The following is a 12,537-nucleotide window of genomic DNA, read 5'->3' as shown; positions in this document are numbered from 1 at the left end:
AGATTACTTATTTAGGAAGTAAGCATAATTGGATGGCTCTCTTTATTAGTATCAATAGTTACAGATTATCATTTATGGTAAGTAAAACCAGTACTAGAATCATTTTTAGGAATTCTTAACTTGAGCTCAGTTATAATAGTATGCCTTATAACTGCTTTATTTCCAGTTAATTTTATTCAGGAAAATGGACATACTGGGTTAAAATTTTATTTTTGTAATGTAAAAATAGAATGAAAAAGTTAAACAAAAAGTTTCATTTGAGTTAGGTTTAGTTTACTTGACTTGCCATGTAAAAGGAAATTTAACAGAAATATGACAGAAAAATGAATGAGAAGAGGAGAAAATGAGATATGTGAGAACATTTTCTTATTCCTCATTTCTCACAGTTGTCGTCTTTTCACTCTCCTTTTCAACCTGAAGGGCCAAGTGAACATAAGGAAATATGTTTTATCCATTTTCTCTTTTTTATTACTTGAAATTAGTATATACATTTGTATATTTCATTTTGACAATGCTCTGTCTTTATAAGGTGTTATGTACGTACTAATATACAGATGCAGATGATGCTGTAATATAGATTGATGTTGATGAACATTTTTCCATTAAAAAGTCCCATTTCTATTTCTGTTAGTTTATTTTCTATCTAGGTTGAAATAAGTATATTTAGAACAGTGAAGTACTTACCTCTGGAATAGAAAACAGCCCAAATTACTATTATCAAATTGAAAAACAATTATATTCATAAATGAGTTGCATGTTGATATTTTCTGATTAAAAACATAGTTTTTTGGGTTTTATACTAATAATTATAGTTTTTATGCTGGAAAACTACTTCAGAGTTATTGCACTTGATGTATCCTAGTGATATGCAATGTTAAAGCAAAGAGAAAACATGCTGAAATATTATGGAAGTATTGAGAATTTTGCTAGACTCTATTAACTTTGGTTTAATTATACTGTTGTTCTTAAGTTCATAGCGTTTTGTAGCAATATCAGAAGTTCACTTTGTCAATTAATAGCTCAGTCATTTACTTTTGCTTGGAAGATTGTAAGTTAAGCAGCTTTCTTTCTTAACAGCTGAATTTGGCATTTTTAAACTATTTTTTTTTTTGAAAATTAAAACTTCTTAAAATATTTGTTTCTATATAGGATATGTTTTCAGTTTTCTCATTTTGAAAATGAGGCCAGATAATCTAGATTCTCATGTTTAATTTGTAATGCTACATGAATGAATATTCTAATGCTTTTACCACATGAATTTTAAATGTTAATAAAACTTGTTAAATTAATTCAGTGTTTAGCAGAGCTCAGTCCAGCAAGTATCTGAATAACTATCATGTTGAAATCATAAAATGACCAAGCCATAATCCCTGCTTTTGCCCTCAAGTGGCATTTATAGTTCAGGAGGCAGAATAAGAGAAGATATGCATTACATTGAATGTGATAAGCATTCATACAGAAATAGAAATAAATTGATAGGGGAAGGAAGAAGGTTAAAATGAGAGAGATGTCACATCCAAGTCAAAGTTCTTTATTGTGATGGTGATATTTAATATGGGCCTTAAAGTATAGGCTTAATTTCTATTGGCTCAGGGAGAAGGGAGTGTGCTTTAAGCAGAGGAAATAACAAAAGGAAAGGTACCAGAAAAGAAAAATATAGTTTCTTTAGAAAATGGCAGATAGTCCAATTTGTTAGGGGCCATGGATACATGTAGGGCAGGGCTTCTATCTTCTAACGGCATGAATCAGAAGTCTTAGAGATTTGGCCTGGGAGCTTTCATTTCTAACAAACCTCCCAAGTAACCTTGTACATCAAATTTGAGAACCACTGATGCACAACCCAAGGTGTAATACTTGATGTTTTTAGGTGACAGCAGGACAAATACTCTAATACTTATATATATGTGTGTTCATAATAGAAAAGTATAGCTGGCTTGTTAAACGTGATTTCCTCCTTATCATTGACCTGTACAAGGCTATTTGAGTCAAAATTCTGAAAAGAGGCACTTCCTTGGTGGTCTAGTGGCTAAGACTCTGCACGCTCGCATTGCAGGGGGCCTGAGTTCAATGTCTGGTTGGAGAACTAGATCCCACATGCCACACCTAAGACTAAGCGCAGCCAAATTAATTAATTAATTAAAAAAATAAAATTCTGAAAAGAAAAATGTTCATTAATTGTAATAGAGATGACATATATAGTGAAAATAAGGAAACACTATAGTAAATAGTAAAGGATGAGGCTAGAAAAGGAGGTTGGAATAATAAATGTAGAGAGTTTTGAATGCCAGGCTGGAGAAGTTTGTACTTTTACAATATGTTGACATTATTAGACTAGTTTTTAAAAATGTGAAGCATACAGAAATACAGAGGATAGCATAATAAATACCCATGGGCTATCATTAAGCTTATGGAAAAATAAAGCCCTCATATATTATTGAAGTGTATTACCCTTCCCCAATGTTATTCCCTTATTTCCTTCCAAGTGGCAGCCACTATCCTAAATTAGTGTAAATTAGTATACTTGATATATCCATAAACAAAATACACTGTTTTCTATGTTCTTAAACTTGTCATTAATTATATATTTATATAAAAAAATATATATCCTTTTGCAACTTGCTTTTTCATTTGACTGACTTGGAGATTTTATCTGTTCATGTTGGTCTAGCTGATTCATTTAAACTGCAAAAGAGTAATACTTTTTACAAATCTGTCACTTCAGTCACTCAGTTGTCTGATTCTTTGCAACCCCATGGACTGCAACACCCCAGGCTTCCCTGTCTATCACCAACTCCCGGAACTTGCTCAAACTCATGTCCATCGAGTCGGTGATACCATCCAACCATCTCATCCTCTGTTGTCCCCTTCTCCTCCTGACTTCAGTCTTTCCCAGCATCAGGGGTCTTTTCCAAAGAGTCAGTTTTTTGCGTCAGGTGGCCAAAGTATTGGAGTTCCAGCTTCAGGATCAGTCCTTCCAATGAATATTCAGGTCTGATTTCCTCTAGAATGGACTGGTTGGATCTCCTTGCAGTCCAAGGGACTCTCAAGAGTCTTCTCCAAAGCCACAGTTCAAAAGCATCAATTCTTCGGCACTCGGCTTTCTTTACAATCCAACTCTCACATCCATACATTCTGTTGCTGCTGCTGCTAAGTCGCTTCAGTCGTGTGCGACTGTGTGCAACCCCATAGACGGCAGCCCACCAGGCTCCGCCGTCCCTGAGATTCTCCAGGCAAGAACACTGGAGTGGGTTCCATTTCCTTCTCCAGTGCATGAAAGTGAAAAGTGAAGTTGCTCAGTCGTATCCGACTCTTAGTGACCCCATGGACTGCAGCCTACCAGGCACCTCCGTCCATGGGGTTTGCCAGGCGAGAGTACTGGATTGGGTTGCCATTACCTTCTCCACATCCATACATGACTACTGGAAAAATCATAGCTTTGACTAGATGGACCTTTGTTGGAAAAGTGATGTCTCTGCTTTTTAATATGCTTTCTAGGTTGGTCATAGCATTTCTTCTAAGGAGCAAGCATCTTTTAATTTCATGGCTGCAGTCACCATCTGCAGTGATTTTGGAGCCCAAAAAATTAAAGTCTGTCACTGTTTCCATTGTTTACCCATATATTTGCCATGAAGTGATGGGACCAGATGCCATGGTCTTTGTTTTTTGAATATTGAGTTTTAAGCCAACTTTTTCACTCCCCTCTTTCACTTTCATCAAGAGGCTCTTAGTTTTTCTTTGCTTTCTGCCATAGGGTGATGTCATCTATGTATCTGAGGTTATTGATATTTCTCCTGGCAATCTCGATTCCAGCTTGTACTTCATCCAGGCTGGCATTTCACATGATGTACTCTGCATATAAGTTAAATAAACTGGGTGACAATAGATAGCCTTGACGAACTCCTTTTCCAATTTGGAACCAGTCTGTTGTTCCATATCTAGTTCTAACTGTTGCTTGCTGACCTGCATACAGATTTCTCAGGAGGCAGGTCAGGTGGTCTGGTATTCCTATCTCTTTAAGAATTTTCCATTTTGTTATGATCCACACAGTCAAAGGCTTTGGCATAGTCAATAAAGCAGAAGTAGATGTTTTTCTAGAACTCTCTTGCTTTTCCTGTGATCCAATGGATGTTAGCAATTTGATCTCTGGTTCCTCTGCTTTTTCTAAATCCAGCTTGAATATCTGGAAGTTCACGGTTCAGATACTGTTGAAGCCTGGCTTAGAATTTTGAGCATTACTCAGAATTACATTTTACAATATAATACATAAAAAATTTTTTTTTTAATTTTTGAAGTATAGTTGATTTACACTTAGGTTAATTTCTGCTGTATAGTTATAAATATATATTCTCAGTTATATGTTCATTTTCATGTTATTTTCTATTGTTTTATCATGATATATTGAATATAGTTTCCTATGCTATTCAATAGGACCTTGTTGCTTCAGATCAGATCAGATCAGTTGCTCAGTCGTGTCCAACTCTTTGTGACCCCATGAATTGCAGCATGCCAGGCCTCCCTGTCCATCACCAACTCCCGGAGTTCACCCAGACTCACATCCATTGAGTCAGTGATGCCATCCAGTCATCTCTTCTTCTGTTGTCCCCTTCTCCTCTTGCCCCCAGTCCCTCCCAGCATCAGAGTCTTTTCCAATGAGTCAACTCTTCACATGAGGTGGCCAAAGTACTGGAGTTTCAGCTTTAGCAGCATTCCTTCCAAAGAAATCCCAGGGCTGATCTCCTTCAGAATGGACTGGTTGGATCTCCTTGCAGTCCAAGGGACTCTCAAGAGTCTTCTTCAACACAACACTTCAAAAGCATCAATTCTTCGGCACTCAGCCTTCTTCACAGTTGCTTATCTATTTATTTAAGTATAGATGTTGAACGTCTTTTCATGTGCCTATTGGCCATCTGTATGTCTTTAAAGAAGTAACTATTTAGGTCTCTTTCCCATTTTTTGATTGGGTGGGTTTTTTTTTTAATACGGAGTTATATGAGCTGTATGTATATTTTAGATATTAATCCGTTGTTAGTTGCATCATTTGCAAATATTTTCTCCCATTCTGTAGGTTGTCTTTTCTTTTTCTTGATGGTTTCCTTTGATGTGCAAAAGTTTGTAAGTTTGTTTAGGTCCCATTTGTTTATTTTTGCTTTGCTTTCTTTTTCCTTGGGAAACTGATCTAAGAAAATACTACTATGATTTATGTCCAAGAAGGTTTTGCCTGTATTTTCTTCCAGGATTTTATGTTTTCATGTTTTATATTTAAGTCTTTAAGACATTTTGAGTTTATTTTGTATATGGTATGAGGGAATATTCTAATTTCATTGATTTATATGAGGCTGTCCAGCTTTCCCAACACTACCTGCTGAAGAGACCATCTTTTCCCCATTCTTGCTTCCTTTGTTGTAGATTAATTGATTGTAGCTGTGTGGATTTATTTCTGGGTTCTTGCTTCTGTTTCATTCATCTATATGTCTGTGTTTTTTCTTCCCCCACGTACCATGCTCTTCTGATTACTGTAGCTTTTCAGTATTGTCTGAGTTCTGGGAGAATTTGTCTCCAGCTCTGTTCTTTTTCCTGAGGACTGCTTTTACAGGGGTCTCTTGTTGTTCCATATAAATGTTAGGATTATTTGTTATAGTTCTGTGGTAAATGTCTTGGGTAATTTGTTAAGGATTACATTAAGTTTGTCAGTTCCTTTGGGTAGTATGCTGATTTTAACAATATTAATTCTTCGAATCCAAGAGCATGAGATCAGTTTGTTCTTTATATTTATGAATCTGTTTCTGTTTTGTCTGTTCATTTGTTTAGTTTTATAGATTCCACATATAAGTGAAATCATGCAGATACTGGTTTTCTCTGACTGACTTATTTCACTTAGTATAATACCCTCTAGGTGCATGTTGTCTCAAATGACAAGATTTGATTCTTTTTTTTGTGACTGAGTAGTATTCAACTGTGTGTGTGTGTGTGTGTGTGTGTGTGTGTGTGTGTGTGTGTAAAACATCTACTTTATTCAGTCATCTATCAGTGGACATCTAGGTTGCCTTCATATCTTGGCTATTGTAAATAGTGCTGTGATGAATATAGGGGTACCTATATCTTTTTAAATTAGTGTTTTCATTTTCTTTGAGTAAATAACTTAATTAGAATTGCTGGATTGTGTAGCAGTTTGAGTTTTAGTTTTTTGAGGAACTTCATAACTTTTTCATACTGCCTGCAGCAATTTACATTCCCATCATTAGGGCATGTGCTTTTCTCCACATCCTCACTAGCACTTATTTTTTGTCCTTTTGGTAACAGCCATTCTGATAGGTATGAAGTAATAGCTCGTTACGGTTTGCTTTGCATTTCCCCAGTGATTAGAGAAGTTAAGTGTCTTTTCATGTGCTTGTTGGGCATCTGTGTGTTACCGTTGGGAAAATGTATATTCTCATCTTCTGCTCGTTTTCTAATCAGGTTGTCTGTATTTTGATATTGAGTTATATGAGTCTTTTTTATATAATTTGGATTTTAACCCCTTATCAGGCATGTAATTTGCAAATATTTTCTCCCATTTCGTAGATTGTCTTTTAATTTTTTTGATGGTTTCCTTTGCTGTGCAGAAGCTTTTTAGTTTGTTATAGTTCCACTTTTTAAATTTTTGCTTTTGTTGCTTTGGGGTGTTAAAGTTTAAAAAATCATCACCAAGACTAATGTCAAGGAGCTTACTACCTGTTTTCTTCTAGATGTTTATGGTTTCATTTAAGTCTTTCATCCATTTTCAGTTTATATTTGCATATGGTGTGAGAAAGTAGTCTGATTCTTTTACATGTGGCTGTCCAGTATTCTCAATACCATTTATTGAAGAGGACTTTTTTCTGCCATTGTGTATTGTTGTTTCCTTTGTCTTAGATTAATGAGGCATATGAATGTGAGTTTATTTCTGGGCTCTTTATTCTGTTCCATTGATCTGTTTTTGTGCCAGTACCATACTGGTTTGATTACTATAGCTTTGTAGTATAGTTTGAAATAAGGGAGCTTGAAACTTCCAGCTTTGTTCTTCATTCTCAAGAATCTCTCTGGATATTTGGGGTCTTTTGTGATTTCATACAAATTTTAGAATTATTTGTTTCCTTTATGCAAAAAATGCCATGGTATTTTGATAGAGATTACATTGACTGCAGATTGCTTTCAGTAGTAGTTTAATAATATTGAGTCTTCCAGTTCAGTTGTCTTCTTTAATTTCTTTTGTCATGTTTTCAGAGTACAGGTCTTTCACCTTCTTGGTTAAATTTATTCCTAGGTATATTGTTCTTTTTGGTGCAGTTGTAAATGAGATTTTCTTCATTTCTCTATTTGATAGTTTATTATTACTGTACAAAAATGCAAAAAAAAAGAAAAGAAAACTGGAAAAATGCAAATATTTGGAGGCTAAACAGTGTGCTACTAAACAAACAAGAAGTCAGTGAAGATATCAAAGAGAAAGTTTTTTTAAGAACCTTGAGACAAATAAAAATGAGAACACAACTTTCCAGAATCTGTAGACACAGCAAAAGCAGTTCTAAGAGGGAAGTTCATAGTTATAGAGGCCTACCTCAAGAAATAAGAAAAATCTCAAATAAAAAAATCTAATTTTATATTTTAGGGAACTAGGAAAAAAAGAACTAACAAAACCCAAAGTAGTAGAATGTAGGAAATAAATAAGGATGAGAGCAGAAATAAATGAAAGAGATTTTATTTTTTTTTTTTTTTTCTCCCCCCACCCCCTTTTTTTTTTTTTTTTTTCTCCCTAGAGATTTTAAAAGCAATAGAAAAAAGATTAATGAAACTAAATGTTGGTTCTTTGAAATGATAAACAAAATTGACAACGTGCAGCCAGACTCATCAAGAAAAGAGAACCCAAATAAATAAAATTGGAAATGAAGAGGAAAAATTGCAATCAATACCATAGTAATACAAAAGAGCATAAGAGGATACTATGAACAATTATCTGTCAACAAATTGGACAACCTAAAGGAAATGGATAAATTTCTATAAACATACAATCTTCTAAGACCAAATCACAAAGAAATAGAAAATCTGAATAGATCAATTGCTAGTAATGAAGTTGAATCATTAATTAAAAAAAAAAGCACTCCCAGCAAAATCTAGTTCCAGCTGGCTTAACAGATGAATTCTACCAAACATTTAGAGAAGCATTAATTCCTGTCCCTCTCAAATTATTCCAAAAAATTGAAGAGAAAGGAACACTGGCTAGCATTAACCTAATACCAAATCCAGACAAAGACACTACAAAAAGAGAAAGGGGTGCGTATCAGTATCCCTGATGAACTCCTCAAATAAAACATAGACAGCAAGCACTTGCTGTTAGTCTTAGCAATGTTTTTTTAAAATATATCTCCTCAGGCAAGGGCAACAGAAACAAAAATAAACAAATGAGACTACATTAAACTAAAAAGTTAATGCACAGCAAAATCATCAGCAAAATGAAAAGGCAACCTATGGAATGGGAGAAAATATTTGCAAATGATATATCTGATAAGTGGTTGATATCTAAATATTTAAAGAACTCATACAACTAAACAGCAAACAAAACAAAACAAAAAACTCTATTTAAAAATGGACAGGAGACCTGAATAAACGTTTTTCTAAAGAAGACATACGGATGGCTAACAAGCATATGAAAAGATGCTTAACATCACAAATTATCAGGGAAATGCAAAATCACAATAATTTACCATCTTATACACACACACACTAGATGGTTAAAATTACAAAGACAATCACAAGGCTTGGTGAAGATGTGGAGAAAAGGAAACTGTCATGCACTGGTGATGGTAATATAAAGTAGGACAGCTGCTATGAGAAATAGCATGAAGATTCCTCAAAAAACTAAAAATAGAACCACAATACAATCCAGCAATACCACTTCTGGATATTTATCTGAACAAAATGTAAACCCTAATTTGAGAAGATATATGTTGACTTACAATATTATGTTAGTTTCAGGTATATAGTGTATTCAGTTTTCTTCTTGTAATTGATTTCTTGTTTTATACTATTGTTGGTTGTGGTTGAAAATGATGTTTGGTAGGATTTTAATCTTCTTAAATTTATTGAGACTTGTTTTCTGACCTAACGTGTGATCTATCTTATAGAATGGTCCATGTGCGTTTGAAAAGAATGAGTGTTCTGCTGTTTCTGACTGGAATGTCCTGTATATATTTATATTGAGTCCATCTGGTCTAATGTGCCATTTAAGGCTGATGTTTCTTTATTGATTTTTCTGTCTGGATGATCCGTCCTTTGATATAAGTGGAGAATAAAAGTCCCCTACTTTTGTTGTATTGCTGTGTATTTCTTCCTTTATTTACATTAATATTTGCTTATATATTTTGGCGCTCCTATGTTGGATGCATGGGCTTCCCAGGTGGCTCATTGGTAAGGAATCCACCTGCCAATGCAGGAGACTCAGAAATGGGTTCAATCCCTGGTTTGGGAAGATCCCTGGAGGAGGAAATGGCAACCCACTCCCGTATTCTTGCCTGGATAATCCCATGGACAGAGAAGCCTGGTGGGCTACTGTCCATGGGGTCACAAAGTGTCACACGACTGTGCGACTGAGTGTGCACACACCATGGTGGTGCTTAAATGTTTACAAAATGTATCCTCTTATAGGATTGAACCTTTTATTGTTATAATACCCTTCTTTGCGTTTTGTTAATAGTTTTTGTTTTAAAGTTTAATTTGTCTAAGTATTGCTGCTGCTGCTGCTGCTGCTGCTAAGTCACGTCAGTCGTGTCCGACTCTGTGCGACCCCAGAGACAGCAGCCCACCATGCTCCCCCGTCCCTGGGATTCTCCAGGCAAGAACACTGGAGTGGGTTGCCATTTCCTTCTCCAGTGCATGAAAGTGAAAAGTGAAAGTGAAGTCGCTCAGTCGAGTCCGACTCTTAGCGACCCCATGGACTACAGCCTACCAGCCTCCTCCGTCCATGGGATTTTCCAGGCAAGAGTACTGGAGTGGGGTGCTATTGCCTTAGCCTAGCTTTTTTGTTTCCGTTTTCATGGTATATCTTTTTCCATCTCTTCACTTCAATCAGTGTCTTTAGGTTTGAAGTGAGTGTCTTGTAGGTGGCATATGTATTTGCATTCCTTTCTCACTTTCTTTTGTATATTTACTTTTTTTCCTTTGTGCTTACTGTGAGATTCACATATAACATTCTCTGTACATAGAAATCTCTTTTAAGTTGATAGTAACTTAATTTTGAACACATTCATTTTGACTCCATGTTTGATATTTTTGCTGACATATTTTACATCTTTTTATTTTATGTATCCCTTGACTAATTATTACATTTTCAAAGTTTTTGTACTGCTTTTGTCTTTTACCATTTGTACTTTATAAATGACTGATTTACTACCTTTATCATTTATTTACCTTTTCCACTGAGATTTTTACATTTATATGCTTTCTTATTAATTAGTGCTTTTCTTTTTAACCTAGAGCAGTCCCTTTAGCATTTTTGGTAGCATTTTAGTGGTGATAAACTTTTTAGCTTTATTTATTTGTAGAACTCTTAATCTGGCCTTCAGTTTTGAACGCTAAGTTTGCTGGGTAGAGAATTCTTGGTTGGCAGTTTTTTCCTCTATGCACTTTGAATATGTCGTACCACTCCTTTCTTGGCCTGTGAAGTTTCTGCTAAAAATCTGCTCATAGCATTATCGGCTTTCCCTGGTACAAAATAAGTTGCTGTTCTCTTTCTGCTTTTAAGATTCTCTTTTTATCCTTAACTTTTACCATTATAATGTGGCTGGTATGTTTTCCTTTGGGTCCATCTTAATTGGAATTCTCTGGGCTTCTTAGACTGGGTATCTGTGTCCTTTCCCCAATTATGGAAATTTTCAGACATTATTCAAATAACTTTTTGATCCTTTCTCTCTGTCTTCTCCTTTTGAGATCACTATAATCGAAACAGTATTCTGCTTGATATTGTCCTGTCTTCTTTTATTTTTTCATATTGCCGCTCTGTCTGGATGTTTTCCATTGCTTTGTCTTCTGGATTCGTGTTTCTATTTTAAAGCCATTCTGCTCTTGAACCCCTCTAGTGTATTTTTCAGTTGTTCCAACTTCTGTTTGGTACTTTCTTATATTTTCTGTCTTTTTTTGAAATTCTCATTTTGCTCATCCATTTTTCTCCTGAGATCATAGGATCTTCATGATCATTGTTTTGAACTCTTTATCAGATAGGTTGCTTATCTCTGTTTAATTAAGGTTTTGGGGGAGGGATTTGCTTTGTTCTTTGGTTTGGAACATATTCCTGTGTCTCCTCCTTTTGCCTGTTTGTCTGTATGTATGAGCTACAATGGCTGCCTCTGTCTTAAGGAGTGATCTTATATAGGAGCTGTACCATGTGGCTCAGAAATGCACTCTCCCCTGGTCACCAGTGTCAGGTACTCTATGGGAGTCCTTTGTGTGGGCTGTGTGCCTACCAGCTGTGAAAGGACTGAGGCTGCTGTGTGGGGAGGGTTGGGCTCAGGGCCCTTGCCTGGTCTGATTGTGACTTGGCCATTGTGCAGGGAGGACAGAACTTAAATTGCTTACCTACCCCAGTTGTGGCTCAATGTCTGCATGGTGTAGGTAAGGATTAGTTAAAGTTTTGTATTTGTGAGGGGTGGGTGGAGTTCGAGGCACTTGCCTCGCCCTTTTGTGGGTCAACTGCTGCATGGGCATGGTGGGGCTGGGGGGTTTGCCTAGCCATCTTGTGCCTTGACTGCTGTGCACCAGGGCAGGACTCAGGGTGCTCACCCATCCTGGCTCTTTTTGGAGTATCTCCTGGTTTATTCTTGATATACCTGTGTTGTTGAGAGCCTACTGAGACCTGTCAGTGTTTCAAGGGGAGGAACCTCATTTAACACCTAATTTCAGGCTAATGGGGTGCTAAACCCTCAGTCAGCAGCTTTTAAAATATGCAGCTAAATGCAGTTTTGGGTCTGGATCTTGTTCTGATATGTGGGGCCATGCTTAGTAAATCTTTAATCCAGTTTTCTGTTGATGGGCAGGGGTGTGTTCCCTCCCTATTGTTTGAGCTGAGGCCAAACTATAAAGTGAGAAAGTGAAAAGTGAAGTCACTCAGTCGTGTCCAACTCTTTGCAATCCCATGGACTGTAGTCTACCAGGCTTCTCTGTCCATGGGATTTTCCAGGCAAGAGTACTGGAGTGGGTTGCCATTTCCTTCTCCAGGGGATCTTCCTGACCCAGGGATCAAACCCAAGTCTCCTGCATTGCAGGCAGATGCTTTACCCTCTGAGCCACCAGGGGCCAAACTATAGTGGAGGTAATGAAGATAATGGCAACCTCCTTCAAGAGGTCCCATGCATGCAGTGCTGCACTCAGTGCCCCCCACCCTTCAGCAGTCCACCACCGACCCATGCCTCCGCTGGAGACTCCTGGACACTCACAGGCAAGTCTGGGTCAGTCTCTTGTGGGGACACTGCTTCTTTCTCCTGGATCAATCTCTCCCATCAGGAAGCTTCCATAAGCCTCTTATCCTTATCC

At 36.6% G+C, this 12,537-nt stretch overlaps 1 protein-coding gene across 5 annotated transcripts in view; it reads left to right on the top strand.

Moving 5' to 3' along the window:
• ATG4C (autophagy related 4C cysteine peptidase) overlaps positions 1–12,537 on the top strand; it is a 96,299-nt gene that overhangs the window by 70,976 nt on the left and 12,786 nt on the right. The gene's annotated exons all lie outside the window — the stretch shown is intronic.

Source organism: Bos indicus, chromosome 3 (genome assembly GCF_029378745.1).
Source record: "Bos indicus isolate NIAB-ARS_2022 breed Sahiwal x Tharparkar chromosome 3, NIAB-ARS_B.indTharparkar_mat_pri_1.0, whole genome shotgun sequence".
Taxonomy (NCBI): domain Eukaryota; kingdom Metazoa; phylum Chordata; class Mammalia; order Artiodactyla; family Bovidae; genus Bos; species Bos indicus.
The sequence above is the reverse complement of the archived record's forward strand: the minus strand, read 5'-3'. Positions and strand labels throughout refer to the sequence as shown.